This window comes from Mirounga leonina, unplaced genomic scaffold (assembly GCF_011800145.1).
Source record: "Mirounga leonina isolate KUSES-001 unplaced genomic scaffold, KU_Mleo_1.0 Mir_53, whole genome shotgun sequence".
Taxonomy (NCBI): Eukaryota; Metazoa; Chordata; class Mammalia; order Carnivora; family Phocidae; genus Mirounga; species Mirounga leonina.
Window position 1 is genome coordinate 65,703,477 of NW_023270807.1, and position 16,097 is coordinate 65,719,573.

The window sequence follows — 16,097 nt, forward strand, 5'->3', positions numbered from 1 at the left end:
CATGTGGTTATAAAAGTAATTGTTTGCTAAAACAATTCCTAGGCTGTTTCATCTATTTTCCTGGGTTCTTAGCAATTAAACTCCCAATTATTGAAACAAACATCAAGAGATTGAGAGAATGCAAACTAAAGTCTACATCCCCTAAAGATTTTAAATTATTTAAGATAAAATAATTCAGCTAAAATTTCAATAAATCTGTTTCTTAATTCAAAGAACATTTCTTATGGGTTTAATTTTAAATCCCAATATGAATGTTAAAATTAAAAACAAAATTAGCTACCATACTGCTAAAGGCATCATGTTTATTTATTTATTTACTAAAAGATTCCATTCATCTATTTATTTGAGAGAGAAAGAGAGAGAGAAGAGAGTGCAAGCAGGGGGAGGAGCAGAGGGAAAGGGAGCAGCAGACTCTGCACTGAGCGCAGAGCACGATGCCAGGCTCAGTCTCCCGACCCTGAGAGTATGACCTGAGCCAAAATCAAGAGTTGGACACTCAAACAACTAAGCCACCCAGGCGCCCCAGGAATCATGTTTATTAAACTAGTATATTAAAAATCTTCTTACAGAAGAGTAAGGAAAATGAAACTATTAAAATCTAACCATAGCAACATGGTTGATAGAATTCTATATTAAAATTATATTTTGGTGATTATTATTAATATCAATATGTTCTCTAAGTTATTTTAAGAATGCTTTTGTTGACCCAAATTGAGACCACATATCTATCTAAAAGTATGAAGCAATATGTAAAGTGTTAAAAATAATCCAAGATCAGATATCACAGTAATTTTATGGCTTTGGAAATCAGAAAAATAAGACATCCAAATTCTCATTTTCAGAATTCATAAATGGACTGTAGAATTTATTTAAAATGTTTAAAAGATTCCTTTAGTAACAACTACAAGAAAAATAAAATAGTTGCTTTTAAAAAACCACCATAAGATAACTATAGTTAATAATTGCCTTGTGTGGGTTATACAAAGAACATAAGAATTAAGAGTTTTCTATTATGTCATCGATGACAAGTGATTAATTCCTTATATTCATACATCTATGAAACAAGTAATCTATGATCATTTAAGGGTGTTTCTGTATTCATAAAATGACAGTAATATTAAATAAGGAAAATTTTATATTAAATTATAGAAAAAGGCAATTTTCAATTTTCCTAACACTATTCAGACTAAAGGATTATATTTTGACCTAAGAGAACAGGTTAGAATAAAATAACTATTCGAATAAAAACAAATTTCAGTATTTTATTTTTATTTTTAATTTTTTTTAGATTTTATTTATTTATTTGAGAGAGTGAGAATGAGAGAGAGAGAGAGCACTTGAGAGGGGGGAAGGTCAGAGGGAGAAGCAGACTCCCCGCTGAGCAGGGAGCCCGATGTGGGACTCAATCCCGGGACTCCAGGATCATGACCTGAGCTGAAGGCAGTCGCCTAACCAACTGAGCCACCCAGGCGCCCCAAATTTCAGTATTTTAAATACTTTAAGAATTTTTAAGGGAGCCAGTGATTTTTGAGAAATGTCCTATTTCCCTAAGATTAGAAGCTACTTAATTATAACAGAGCAATTAAATAATTTGAGCACAAGAACATTTAAATGGAGATATGTTTTTAATGGAGTTTTCCCAATAAACATCTATGCAAATGATGAAATGCTTTATAATTCTGACAGACACAGGGATTAAAATAATATAAAACATTTTGAAATAAGAATGCATGAAATAGGGTCGCCTGGGTGGCTCAGTCGGTTAAGCGTCTGCCTTCGGCTCAGGTCATGATCCCAGGGTCCTGGGATCGAGTCCCGCAATGGGCTCCTTGCTCAGCGGGGAGTCTGCTTCTCCCTCTGCCTGCCTCTCCCTCTGCTTGTGCTCTCTCTCTCTGTCTCAAATAAAGATAAAAAAATTTTTTTTTAAAAAAGAATGCATGAAATAAGAGTTCACATTAACAAATATATCAAATCTAATTAAAAGGACTTATTTCAATTATGTAAAACCGTAGGTCTTTAAATAAAGTGATTTAATTTAAAATATATAAAAAAGGATATTTAAAATGTATCAAGAACATAATTTTTATAACTTCCCCCAAATCTATACTGTATATACTATATAGCCCAAACTGTTTTAATATTATAAATAAACTGAAATAGCAAGTAACTGAACTTATCAGTGAAACAACATAAACTTGTATAAAACAATAGTAGGGGTATATAAAAATAACAAATCTCCCTTTTGTTATAGGGAAAACTTCAAAATTACTCATTAATCATAAATCTCTAAAATTCTACACACAAAGATATGGTAAATCCAAATTAGGCACTCATAGGATTAAAGAACTATTAATCATGCTGAACACCTCTATTTATTTGACTGCTTTGAGATGTTCTGGCCCTATTAAAGAATTTGCCCTAAAAAAGTGCTATCCTTACCAGAAATAAATAGGTAGATAATTATATCTTTCATCTTCAGTCACAATAACAAAGTATTAAATTTTGATAGATGAAGGTTGAAAAGAAATGAAGAAATAAGCTACACACTCTGCAATTCATTATGGACATTACTGTTAGACTCAAAAAGAAAACTGGAGGGTAATGAAATAATAAATAGTATTAAACACCTATCGAGTAGAATTAAGATTAAGGACAGTCAAATTAGAAGTAAGATTCACTAGATAGTAGTAATTATGTGACTCCAAGTCATTTTCAAAGAAAATATGTATTTCTTTTAAATTAATACAACCACAACAGAAACTTACTTGACAAATCATTATACAAATGTAATATTGCTCCAAGGTTATTTTTAGTGGTTTAAAAGATGTTAATTTGAAATCTGAGGTAGGTAAACCACAAATGCAGATTAAACTATATGAAAAACAAGATCAAGTATTCTTTATACTATTAAAAAGTAATACTTCTAATAACAATAATTACCTATGAAATAGGTTGTACTTTAAATGAAAAATTATACTATGGATACACTGCCATCCATCCATTCATCTAGCCATTCATTTATTGAACACCAAAGACTCAAGCACTGTGCTAAGTGTTAAAGGGGTGAGCAAAACCAATCTCCCATGGATTAGCTAGAATCAAATATCTAATTATATTTATGATAAGTGCAATGAAGTAAAAGTACTGGGCACTACAAATAGATCTATTTCCTTAAGGAAATAATATTTAAGACCAACAGGATTAGTAGGAGTTAGCTAGCTGGGTTGGGGGAGCGTGTGTGTGTGTTTATGTGTGTGTGTGTGTGTATTTTCATTCTAACTTAGAAGGTGCATCATATGCAAAGGCCCTGAACTGGGAAGGGGCTTGATTCACCCACACAGTATGATAGCAGTCCAATAGATAGGAGTGTAGTGAGCAGAGACTAAGAGTCAGCAGGGGATTAAGTCAAGTAGGACCTTGAAGGTCATGTGGAAGATTTTCAATTTGATTCTAATGGGAAAGAATTCAAGATTTTTAAGTAAAAGAGTACCAAGATCAGAAATGGCTGTTCATTCTAACTGCTCTGTGGAGACTTAGTGGGGAAGGGGGCAATAGCGGAACAAATGGAGGTGGACCAATTAGACGACTGAATTAGAAGATGACTGAAATAGTCCAGGTAACTGAGATGGTAGTCATCTGGACAAGGTGATGGTGATATAGAAGCATGTCCATTCAAGATATATCCTGAACGTAGAATCAGTAAGATTGACAATGGGTTAGATATACGGGTGAAGTCTAAATTCCTGGCATAAGAAACTTTCTGTGGTCAACCAAAACTAAAACTAATTTCTGAAGCAGATCTATTATTCCTATCCACAAAATCTATGGGATTAGGAAGAGATTTATGACCAACACTAGTAATAAGTACTTGTGATGCCAGATAAGTGTGATCACATAGAGAGTAACTTAATGACATTTGGAGTAGAGCACTGTGAGAGAATGATGGCTTTTAAAGCCAAAACTAATCAAGATAAAAGAGTATTTAGTGGCTTTCTTTTTTCCCTTTATTTTTACTTATATTTCATTATTCTCCTATATGACATGTGCCTACTTTACCTATTTTAGCTCCACAGGAGAAATCTTGTTCCACCTAACTCCTTTGTTCCCCTACATTGTCCCAATCTCTGGACCCTCCCTGTAACTTAAGTTCACTTGACTTCTAGACTAGAGGGTCAGAGTGAACACAATATTCCTAGCATGTCACCTTCCAATGTCCCTATCCAAATGAAATGTCCAATAATCTTCTTTCTGTAGGGGACAGCATGGCAAAAATGTGTATCTGCATTATGAAAAATTCAATTTCTCCAATGTTTACCTGTACCTTTCTTTTCATGTGTACTAAAAACCAAAATGGATTGTGATCACTGACAATGGCAACAGCCACACTATTCTGTGGAACTCTACATTCATTATGGGACAAATTTCATTTCTTTCTCTTTTGTTGAAATTTACCACTCAAATGAGCATTTAAAATACCTCCTTAAGTATCTTAAGGCTAACAATGAAGTGACATACAGTATAGGAAAATTTGTGATGTTTGTACACTAAAAATTTAATAATGTATTAGCGCTTTTTGAAGGAGGAAAAAATACTTCAGATCCCTGATACTAACTTAAATTATTTTGAATATCATGTTACTTAGCAGTATACAAATATAAAATCAGATGTAAAATCCTTATGCTTATAAATCTTTATATAATTATAAAGTCAAAATAAATTTTTAAATTTTTAAATTTATATATGTATTTTTTAAAGATTTATTTATTTATTTGAGAGAGAGAGAGAGAAAACGCGAGCAGTGGGGTGTGGATGGAAGAGGGAGAGATAATCCTCAAGCAGACTCCCTGCTGAGCATGGAGCCAGATGCAGGGCTCAATCCCAGGACCCTGAGATCCTGATCTGAGCCAAAGTCCAGAGCTGGCTACTCAACCGCCTGAGCCACCTAAGCACCCCCAAGCCAAAAGAGATTTAAAATTAAATACAAAAATACAAAACCAATAAAATTCAAAATAACATTATTAAATATGACAAAAATCACTTCGTTTTAACTCAATCATTGCTTGCTATATGAATCTTGTACTGACTGCTCCAAAAATCTGCTTTATTTTGTTCATGCCTGTCCTGCTGTAGAACAGCCTTTCCTTTATTTGAACTATTGTGAAATTTTATTCATTTGTTACCTAACTGACACTATTAGGTTTTACTATGTTCAAATACAACAGTTAGGTGCAAGTGTGTTCCTGTAATATCACCATTAGACTGAAACAATTAAAGTTGTACTATTTGGCACCAAAGTTATGCTAAACACAATCATAAACAGAGATACTGAAATTATTTCCCAGGACTCATCATAAGGTAGACATCCAAATGATTCAGAATATGCTTTCATCAAGTCCTTTCAAAGTAAAGAATTTTTATAACAAAACAAATGAAAAAACAAAAAGTAGAATCAGACCTATAAATACAGAGAACTGAAAATTGCCTAAGAGAAGAGGAATGGGGGTAAAATGGGTAAAGGGGAGTGGGAGATACAAGCTTCCAGTTATGGAATGAATAAGTCATGGGAATAAAAGGCACAACATAGGAAATATAGTCAATAATATTGTAATAGCATTGTATAGTGACAGAGGGTAGCTACACTTGTGGTGAGGTTAGCATAATGAATTGAGATACTGAATCATTATGTTGTACAACTGAAACTAATGTAGCACTGTGTCAACTATACTCAAAAAAATTTAAATAAAGAATTTAAAAAATTTTTAAATTCACAGAGAAAACTCACAAACATCCAAAAATATGTCCAGGCTGAGAACCATTCTAGACCAAGCCAAAGACATCACTCAGGAAGTGCAATGAGTTGTTCAAGAAGCAGGGTTAGAAACAGAACCTATTTGTGTACATGCATGTTTTATGAAACCTTATTGCTTCTTTCATATTAAGACGTATTTACACAATGTGTACTTTAAAAAAACCATTCTAACAATTCACTATTCAGGGACTGAGCAAAATTTCACGTAAGAGGAGAAACAAAATGATTCTTTCACAAACCAAAACAGATGAACACATGTTTTTAAAAAGTAGGAAAGTACAACAGTTATGTATCATAGATAACAAGCCCACCAACAGACTCCTTCTGTACCTGATTTATGCCAAAATATGGAAAATTTTACCCCCTCCCAACTATCTTTCTTTCATGTTTTCTTTGTTTATCTTCACATACATATTTCCAAATACTTACTATTTATCTCTTTCTGGATATCCTCATGAATAAAACCTCAAAATAACAAGCCCCAAACTAAAGTCATTATTTCTCCCCAGCAAAAATCTAGCTATTTCTTATAGTAGTTTACAGCTCTATCAAAGTATAGCCTAATTTTAGATAGAATCTTCTTTGACTCCTTTTAGTCTTAACAAATCTAACCTGTACAAGAATATCTATTCAATTCCTAGGATATCATCTGATGATATCAAACTATTGGCATTTTCCTCAAAATTTTTGAAAATCTTCCAAATTTTTGTATAAATTTATATTTCCACATCCTCAAAAACGTGGGCTTTCTAATACCCACGTTATACTCTGTAAAATATACCATAATTTATTTGACGATCTCCTAATTCTGGATATTTTGGTTACTTCTAATTCTTATGTTAATAAATAATACTTGATAAACTTATATAAATCTTTATACAAGTTCCTGGTTATTTTCTTGGAGTATGAAAAATTCAAGACTCTTAAATATTTATTTCCAAATTGCTTCCAATAAAATTATTCTATTTTCATTTTTACCACATATGAGAATATTTTAACACTTTTTCAGCTCCATTATTTACTGTCTATGAGACCTCTTATAGTTCAATTTCCTCACCTTAAAGTAGGGAGAATACCACCTAAGTCAAGGGTATTTTATGAAAGTTAAAATGGTTGTTACATGTAGAGTTTTTAGAAAAGTCCTTGGCACTCCTGGATAACCAACAGGTCAAAAAAGAAATCAAAAGGAAAATCAGAAAATATCCAGAGACAAAAATGAAAACATGACATACCAAAACTTACGGGATGCAGCAAAAGCAGTTCTAAGAGGGAATCTGATAGTGATAAATGCCTACATTAAGAAAAAAAAGAAAGATTTCAAATAAATTACACTTCAAGGATTTAAAGAACATGCTAAATCCAAAGTTAGGAGAAGGAAAAAAATTATAAAGTTAGAGCAGAAATAAACAAAATAGAGAAAGACAATAGAAAAAAAAAACAATGAAATTAAGAGTTGGTTTTGAAAAGATAAACTGACAAACTTTTAGCTAGACTAACCAAGAAAAAAAAAAAAAGAAGACTCAAATAAACAAAATCATAACTGAAAGAGACATCACAATTGGCACCAGAAATACAAAGGTTCATTTGTAGCTACTATGAACAATTATACACCAACAAATTAGATAACCTAGAAAAAATGGATAAATTCCTAGAAATATACAACCTATGACATAATTAGGAAGAAAGAGAAAATACGAACAAACCAATAATGAGTAAGGAGATCAAATCAGTAATCAAAAACCTCTCAACAAAGAAAAGCCCAGGACCAGATAGTCTCACTGGTGATTTCTACCAAACAGTTAAAGAATTAAAGCCAATCCTTCTTAAACTCTTCCCAAATACTGAAGAGTAAAGAATACTCCCAAACTTATTTTATGAGGCCAGCATTACCCTGACCAAAGCCAGACAGAGACTACAAGAAGACTATAGGCCAATCCCCCATGAATACAGACACAAAAATTCTCAGCAGAATACTAGCAAACCAATTTCAACAGCACATTAAAAGGATCATTTACCATGATCATATGGGATTTATCCCTGAAATGCATGGATTTGAACATATGCAAATCAGCACCACATTCACAAAATGAAGGATAAAAAACATCTCAATAGATGCAGAAAAAGCATGTGACAAAATCCAACATGCTTTCATGATAAAGCTGTTCAAAAAACTGGATATAAAAGAAACATACATCAACATATTAAAGGCCATACATGACAAGACCACAATTATTATAACATTCAACAGTGGAAAGCTAAAAGGTTTTCTCTAAGACCAAGAACAACACAAGGGTGCCCACTCTTACCACTTCTATTCAATGTAGTACTGGAAGTCCTAGCCAGAGTAATTAGGCAAAGAAGAAAGAGAGAGAGAGAGAGAGAGAGAGAGAGAGAGAGGGAGGGAGGGAAAGAGCATCTAAATTGGAAAGAAAGAAGTAAAAGTGTATCTATATGAAGATGACTATTATAACTAGAAAACCCTAAAGACTACCCAAACACACTGTTAGAACTAATAAATTCAGTAAAGTTGCAGAATACAAAATTAATATACAAAAAATCAGTTGTATTTCTATATAGAAACAAATATAGGGAAAGAAATAAAGGGAACAACCCTATTTACAATAGCATCAAAAACAATAAAATTCTTAGGAATAAATTTAACCAAGGAGGTGAAAGATCTGTACAATGAAGACCATAAGACACTGATGAAAGAAACTAAAGACACAAATAAATGGAAACTACAGATTCAATGCAATCCCTATTAAAATTCTTATGGCATTTTTCACAGAAATAGAAAAAGCAACCCTAAAATTTGTATGAGGCCACAAAAGATCCCAAGAGCCAAAGCAATCTTGAAGAAGAACAAAGATGGAAGCATCACAATTACTGATTTTAAACAAATCTAGAAAGCTATAATAATTAAAACAGTATTGTACTGGCATAAAAATAAACACATAGGTCAAAGGAACAGAAGTGAGAGACAAGAAATAAACCAATGCATATATGGTCAATTAATATTTGACAAGGAAGCCAAGAATGGCTTGGGGAAAAGATAGTTTTTTCAGTAAATAGTGCTGGGAAAACTGGATATTCACATGCAAAAGAATGAAACTGGACCCCTATCTTACACCACTCACAAAAATTAAGTCAAAATGTATTAAAGATTTAAATGTAAGAACCAAACCCATAAAACTCTTAGAAGAAAATTCAGGAAAAATCTCCTTAACATTGGTCTTGGCAATGATTTTAGGAATATGATACTATGAGCACAAGCAACAAAAGCGAAAATAAACAAGTGTGACTACAGCAAACTAAAATGCTTCTGGACAGAAAAAGAAAAAAATCAACAAAATGAAGAGACAACCTATGGAATGGAAAAAAATATTTGCAAACCATTTATCTGATAAGGGGTTACTATCCAAAATATATAAGGAACTTACACACTCAACAGCAAAACCCACTAACAATCCAATTAAAAAACAGGAAGAGGAACGAATAGACAGATATTTTTCTAAAGACAATGTACAAATGGCCAATGGGTACATGAAAAGATGCTCAACATCACTATCTTCAAGGAAACGCAGATCAAAACCATAATGAGGTATCACCTCACACATGTCTGAATGGCTATTATCAAAATACAAGAGATAACAAGTGCTGGTGAGGATGAGGAGAAAAGGAAACCTTGTGCATTGTTGGTGGGATTATAAACTGGCACAGCCACTATGAGAACCAGTATGGAAGTTACTAAAAAAAAAAACTAAACTAAAAATAGAATTACCATATGATCCAGCAATCTCACTTCTGGGTATATATCCCCAAAAATGCAATCGCTATTAAGAAATACCTGCACCCCTATCTTCACTGCAGCAGTATTCATAATAGCCAAGACATGGAAACAACCAAACTGGCCATGGGGAGATGAATGGATAAAAAAGTTGTGGTAAATATATACAATGAAATTTTATTCAGCCATAAAAAATGACATTCTGCCACTTATAACAACATGGATGAACCCTGAGGGCATTATGCTAAGTAAAATAAATCAGAGAAAGTCGAATACAGTATGATTTCACTTACATGTGAAATCTAAAAAAGGCTGAACTAAAAAAAAATAATAAAAATAAAAAATCTGAACTCACAGAAAACAGAGCAGAACGGTGCTTGGTAGGGCCTGGGGGTTGGGAGAAATGGGAAAATGTTGGTCAAAGTGTACAAACTTAAAGCTATAAGGCAAATAAGTTCTGGGAATGTAATGTACAGCATGACTATCGTTAACAATATTGTATTATATACTTAAAAACTGCTAAGAGAGTAGATCTTAAATATGCTCACAACAAAAAGTGGCAATTTTGTGAAGTGATGGGTGTGCTATTATGGTAATCATTTCACAATATATGTGTATCAAATTATCACACTGTTATATGCTACTTACATCTCAAGAAAGCTGGGGGGAGTCCCTGTTACATAGTAAGTGCACAATAAATATTACTATTATAATTTCTCACCATTAATCACTAAGAGATAGAATTGACAGTACTCGATGATTAATTTTTTTAAAGATTTATTTAGAGAGAGAGAGTGCAAGAGAGAGTGTGGGGGGAGGGAGAGAGAATATCTCAAGCAGATTGCACTGAGCATGGAGCACCCCCACAAGGCTCAATCTCACAACCCTGAGATCGTGACCCGAGTGGAAGTCAAGAGTTGGCACTCAACCAACTGAGCCACCCAGGCACCCCTCTTTGACTCATTTTAAAGTGGGAAAAATGATACAGAAGCAACATCAGAGAGCAAAGAAGATACCCATGTCTTTTCTAAGTTTAATATATGTGGGATGTATGAATTTAGTAGCACTCCCACACAAGAGGGTACAGATGAAACTAATTTTAGGGACTAGCCAGTTATCAGTTAAGGCAAGGAGACTGAAGGTTTAAGTTTGGAAAAGAGGACAAAAATAACTATATATAGGGAAGTTTGCAAGTCACAGAAACAGAAGCTCTCTGGAGCACAGTGGAAGGATTTGGGAAAGATGGAGAAATGGGTCAAATGAGGAACTGTTCAAAGCAATACAAGATGTGAGTTCAGAAGATCATAGAACACAAAGGCCGCTTGTACTTCTGCCAGCTGACTCAGAAAAACAGTGAGATGAAACATAATGGAATTATTTCTAGGTCTTTTGAAAAGAATATGGGCATTCTGTTTGGTTTATGCTATGGTCCTGAAGGTGTCCAGAGATGAAGCTATGCAACACAGAAGTAAATACGCTTTCAAACTTTACCACATATTGTCCTACAGCTAATTACTGGCATCGGAGGGATAATCATCTCACTCCGACTTCCAGTTCAGTTGTTTCCTTCATTATAACAGACTGACATTTTCTCCTAAATTTCATTCCTGGATTTGCAACTAATTACTTGGAATAAACAATAATATGAATATAGTTTAATTTTTCTTTAGTTGCATTTACTGTTTGCTATGAAAAAGCTGATTTGCTATTTTCCTGCCCACTCGTAGTCTCATGAGATCTTCACATAATTTTTTATCTTGGCATTTCACTACACAGAGGAGTGTTTTGGCATTTCAAACCTGGGCATTTCAACATGTACTTTCTGTCCCTGAACATTTTAAAAAATACAAAATAAAACTAGTACCAACATTAATTCCCATTGTTAATAGGTTTCAATTCAGAAAACCCAGCTATTTTTAAGAATTTTAAGCTGGAAAATATATTGGAAGCCAAATAATTCATCTTTCATTTTTGTAGATGAACAAATTTACCTGAAAAAGTTAAGAAACTTGTCTATTAACAAAATTGACAGCAGAGCTATGATTAGATTTTAGGTTTCCAGATTTTGAATCTACTCTTCTACTTTTAATTTGATACTATTTTTTTTATTTATTTATTTTTAAAGATTTTATTTATTTATTTGAGAGAGAGAATGAGATAGAGAGAGCATGAGATGCGGGAGGATCAGAGGGAGAAGCAGACTCCCTGCTGAGCAGGGAGCCCGATGCGGGACTCGATCCCGGGACTCCAGGATCATGACCTGAGCCGAAGGCAGTCGCTTAACCAACTGAGCCACCCAGGCGCCCCATAATTTGCTACTATTTTTAAAATCTATTTTATATTCTTGAGAAATCAGTCTCCCAAATTTCACAATTTTTTCAGTAGTATTTTGAAGTTTCCCAATTCCCAGATTACCACCTCCTTCAACAAATACCTCCAGACTATGTATGATGATCAAAATATAGGTGGTAAAAGAAATATGAAAGAAGTAAAATACCTTACCACCCAAAAGCTTACAAGATAATGAGGAAGCAAAGATATATGCCAAAAACTTAAAAATATTAAAATTGAACATATGGATGGCTAAGGTTTAAAAGTAGGATAAAACAAATTATTAGGTAAGCAAAGAGAATGAAATCAAAACAAGCTAAAGAGGTTAAGGAAGACAATAGTGGTAACACACCTGTGCTATATTTCACTGCTAGCCCCATGTAGCCAAATTAAAATTAAATCATTTAAAAAGCAGTTCTTCAGTCAACTAGCCACATTTAAAGTACTCAAAAGCCACATGTGGCTTGTGGTTGCCACATTTGACAACACAGCTACAGAACATTACACCATTACTGCAGAAAGTTCTATTGGACAGTACTGATGCCCAAGATGGATAAAATGGCAAGGAGACAAGATACGTGAAGTCAGGCATAAGGGAAGAAATATGAGAAAACTTGCTTGAAAGGTACATGGAGGTAGAAATAGAAGATAAATGCAATCAAATTGAAGATTTTTAACTTTTTGATATTCAAGGAAGAACACATGATTCTTCTTAAGGAGTAAAAGATCACAACAGTTGATTTTAGAGAATTTTAAAGACATTTTACTGTTTCCTCTGGACTAAATGTGAAAGAATGAGGCAGTAAACTGCTGGATCATATATGCGGTATATAAACACATATGTCTGTATCATTTAGTATCGCTAAATGGTTTCCCAAAGTGCTTGAACCAAATTTATACCCCCACCAGCAATTTATGATAATTCCAGCTATTTGACATCCTTGCTAACACTTGGTATTATACACTAATAAATCTTAAGATTTATTTATTTATTTTAGAGAGAGAGAGTGGGAGGGCAAGTTGGAGGAAAGAATCTTCAAGCAGACTCCCTGCTGAGTGCGGAGTCTGACACTTGGCTAGACCCTACAGCCCAAGAGATCATGACCTGAGCAAAACCAAGAGTTGGATGCTTAACCAACTGAGACACCCAGGCGCCCCTATACATTAATACATTAATAATTTGATGACCCAAGCAAGACTAACAACATTTTATTCTAAAGTTTCATCTAGTCTATCAAAAATTTTAATTTCTAAAGTCTTTGGCCATTAAGTAATAATTATAATAAAATATTAAATATATTATTCTTGATTGAATCTTTTCTGGAAAGTAAACAATCCGTAGATAAAACCCCTTCCATGCTATAGAAACACTATTCCCTACATTCTGTAATGTAAGATTTCTGTAAACTAAAGAATTCTATGATTGGTCTAACTAATAACAAGATCAACAAAATGCACAGCTACACTAAGTCATCTATTATACAACTTTAAATAAAAATAGATACTTTAAAATATTAAATTTATATTTATAGACATACATTAAATCACAATATTAATCACAATTGTGAGTCAAGAATTTGTGAAACTTACAAAATCACCTCTTCTATCATGTTCAATTCTTAGTTACATCCTCACTTTTCTACTGTTTTCTCTCATGACAAGTGAAAGAAAATACAAATATTATTAACATTTTAGTTTTATTCCCTGATTTGGACATGGAAATGCTATGCTGAATCAAATCAGTGAGAATAATCAATCTACATTCTATTTGAGTCTCACAATCATCCCTTTACAAGCATTTATTATCATTACTATTACTTTTTGGTTTTTTGTCCTATTTTTAGGAAAGAATATATAAACCTTACTGAGGCATGATATACTACATGTAATAGGCAGAATTCTTAGATGGCCCCCAAATCTCCTGCCCCCAGTGCTACTTTTATGATTATGTTATATTGCATGTTAAGAGAGATTTTGAAGATGTAATTATAGCCATTAATCAGCTAACTTAATGTAGGGAGATTATATGTGTGGGCTTACTCTAATCACATGAGCCCTTTAAAAGCAGAGTATTCTCCAGCTGATAGCAGAAGAGGAAGTCAGAGATTCAAAGCATGAGGGAGATTCACCTGCCATGGCTGGCTTGAAGATGGAAGGGGCCACTTTTTGAAAAGGACCTGAGTGTGGCCTCTAGGAGCTAAGGGCAACCTGACAGCCAGGAATAAAATAGGAACCTGAATTCTAAAACTGCAGGAAATGGATTCTGACAACCTGAATGAGCTTGCAAGCTGATGTTTCTCCAAAGCCTCTAGAAAGGAAAGTAACTCAGTTGACACCTTGATTTTGGCCTTGTGAGACCCTAAGCAGAAAAACAGACATGCCCACCCAGATTTCTTTCTTCCTTCCTTCCCTTCCTTTCTTTCTTTCTCTCGCTTTCTTTTTTCTTTCTCTTTTTTACCTTCCTTTCTTTTCTTTCTTTTTTTAAGATTTTATTTATTTATTTGACAGAGAGGGAACACAAGCAGGGGGAATGGGAGAGGGAGAAGCAGGCTTCCCGCGGAGCAGAGAGCCGGATGCGGGGCTCGATCCCAGGACCTTGGGATCATGACCTGAGCCTAAGGCAGATGCTTAATGACTGAGCCATCCAGGCGCCCCGCCCACCCAGATTTCTGACCTGTGAAACTGTTAGATAATTAACAGGAGTTGTTTTAATCTGCTAAATTTGTGGTGATTCATTAAGCAGCAACAGAAAACTAATACACTGCACATACTTAAAGTGTACAGTTTGATCCATTTTAAAACAATTTTACCACAGTTTAACACTGTGAAATCACCAGTCACCCCTTATATTTTCTGTGTCCCTTGGTAATCCCTCCCTCCAACCATATCCAAAAGCAACCACTGACTTGCCTTTTTTATGCCTGACTTCTTACCATTCAGCCTAATTATTTTGAGATTCATCAGTATTGTTCCATGTATCAATAATTCATTTTACCGAATAGTATTTCATTGTACGGATACATCATAGTTTATTCATCTGTTGAAGGACATTAGGATTATTTTCAGTTTAGAGTTATTGCAAATAAAGTTACTATGAGCATTTTGTACAAGGCTGTGTGTGGCCATGTTATTTTTGTTTTTCTTGGGTAATATACGTAAGTTTGTTTTAAGGGCCTGAACCACGGCACAGCCTTAGCCTAATCACAATGGAAGGGCGCATTTTAGTAAGAACCTAGCCCATATGGGAAGACATCAATTAATATTTTTACACACATAAGCAAATAAAGAAAAGGGATCCAAAACAAAACATGCAATGAGGAGACTTGGTTACCACCACCTGAACTTAATAAATCCAAAGTTTATTGTTGGGCAATTTTGAAAGAATACAAATAAGTGATGAAATTCAGAATTCTGTCTCATAAACATATCTGAAGTGATTATTGGGAACTTACATGAGTATATTTCAGAAAACTAATTCAAAGTGTTTTTAAAGAGTAAAAGTGATGTCAACACATCAAGAATGATTAGATGGGTATGAAAAAAATTTTCTATTTTTAGGGACAGGTCCTAGAACATAGGAAGATAAATTCTACTTTACTTCCCCTATTTTTTCCACGATTACTCTTCTGTGAGAGTCCACTCTGACCTAATCACATTTTTGCTTTTTCATTGTACAGTATTCTCAAGATAAGCAAGATATAAACTAAGATATGCCAGGCAGACAGCATATTTCTTCTTCAAAAGTCATGAAATAAAAGACAGAAGTACAGGGAATACTCCCTAACTCTATGAAGCTAGAGTTACACTAAAACAAAAAGTGGAAAACAACATTTCAAGAAAAATACAGATCAGTATCTCTCATAAACACAGATGCAAAAATCCTCAATAAAATTAGCAAAGTGAATTCAAAAATGTATAAAAAATTATACACCACAACCAAGTGGGATTCATTCCAGTTACAAAAGGCTGATTCAATATTCAAAAATCAATTAATGTAATCCATCACATTTATAGGCTACAGAAGAAAAATCACAGGATCACATCAGTAGATACAGAAAAAAATTTTGACAAAATCCAATACCCATTCATGATAAACTCAGCAAACTAGGAACAGAAGGTAACTTCCTCAACTTGACAAAGAACATCTACATAAAACCTATAGCTCACATC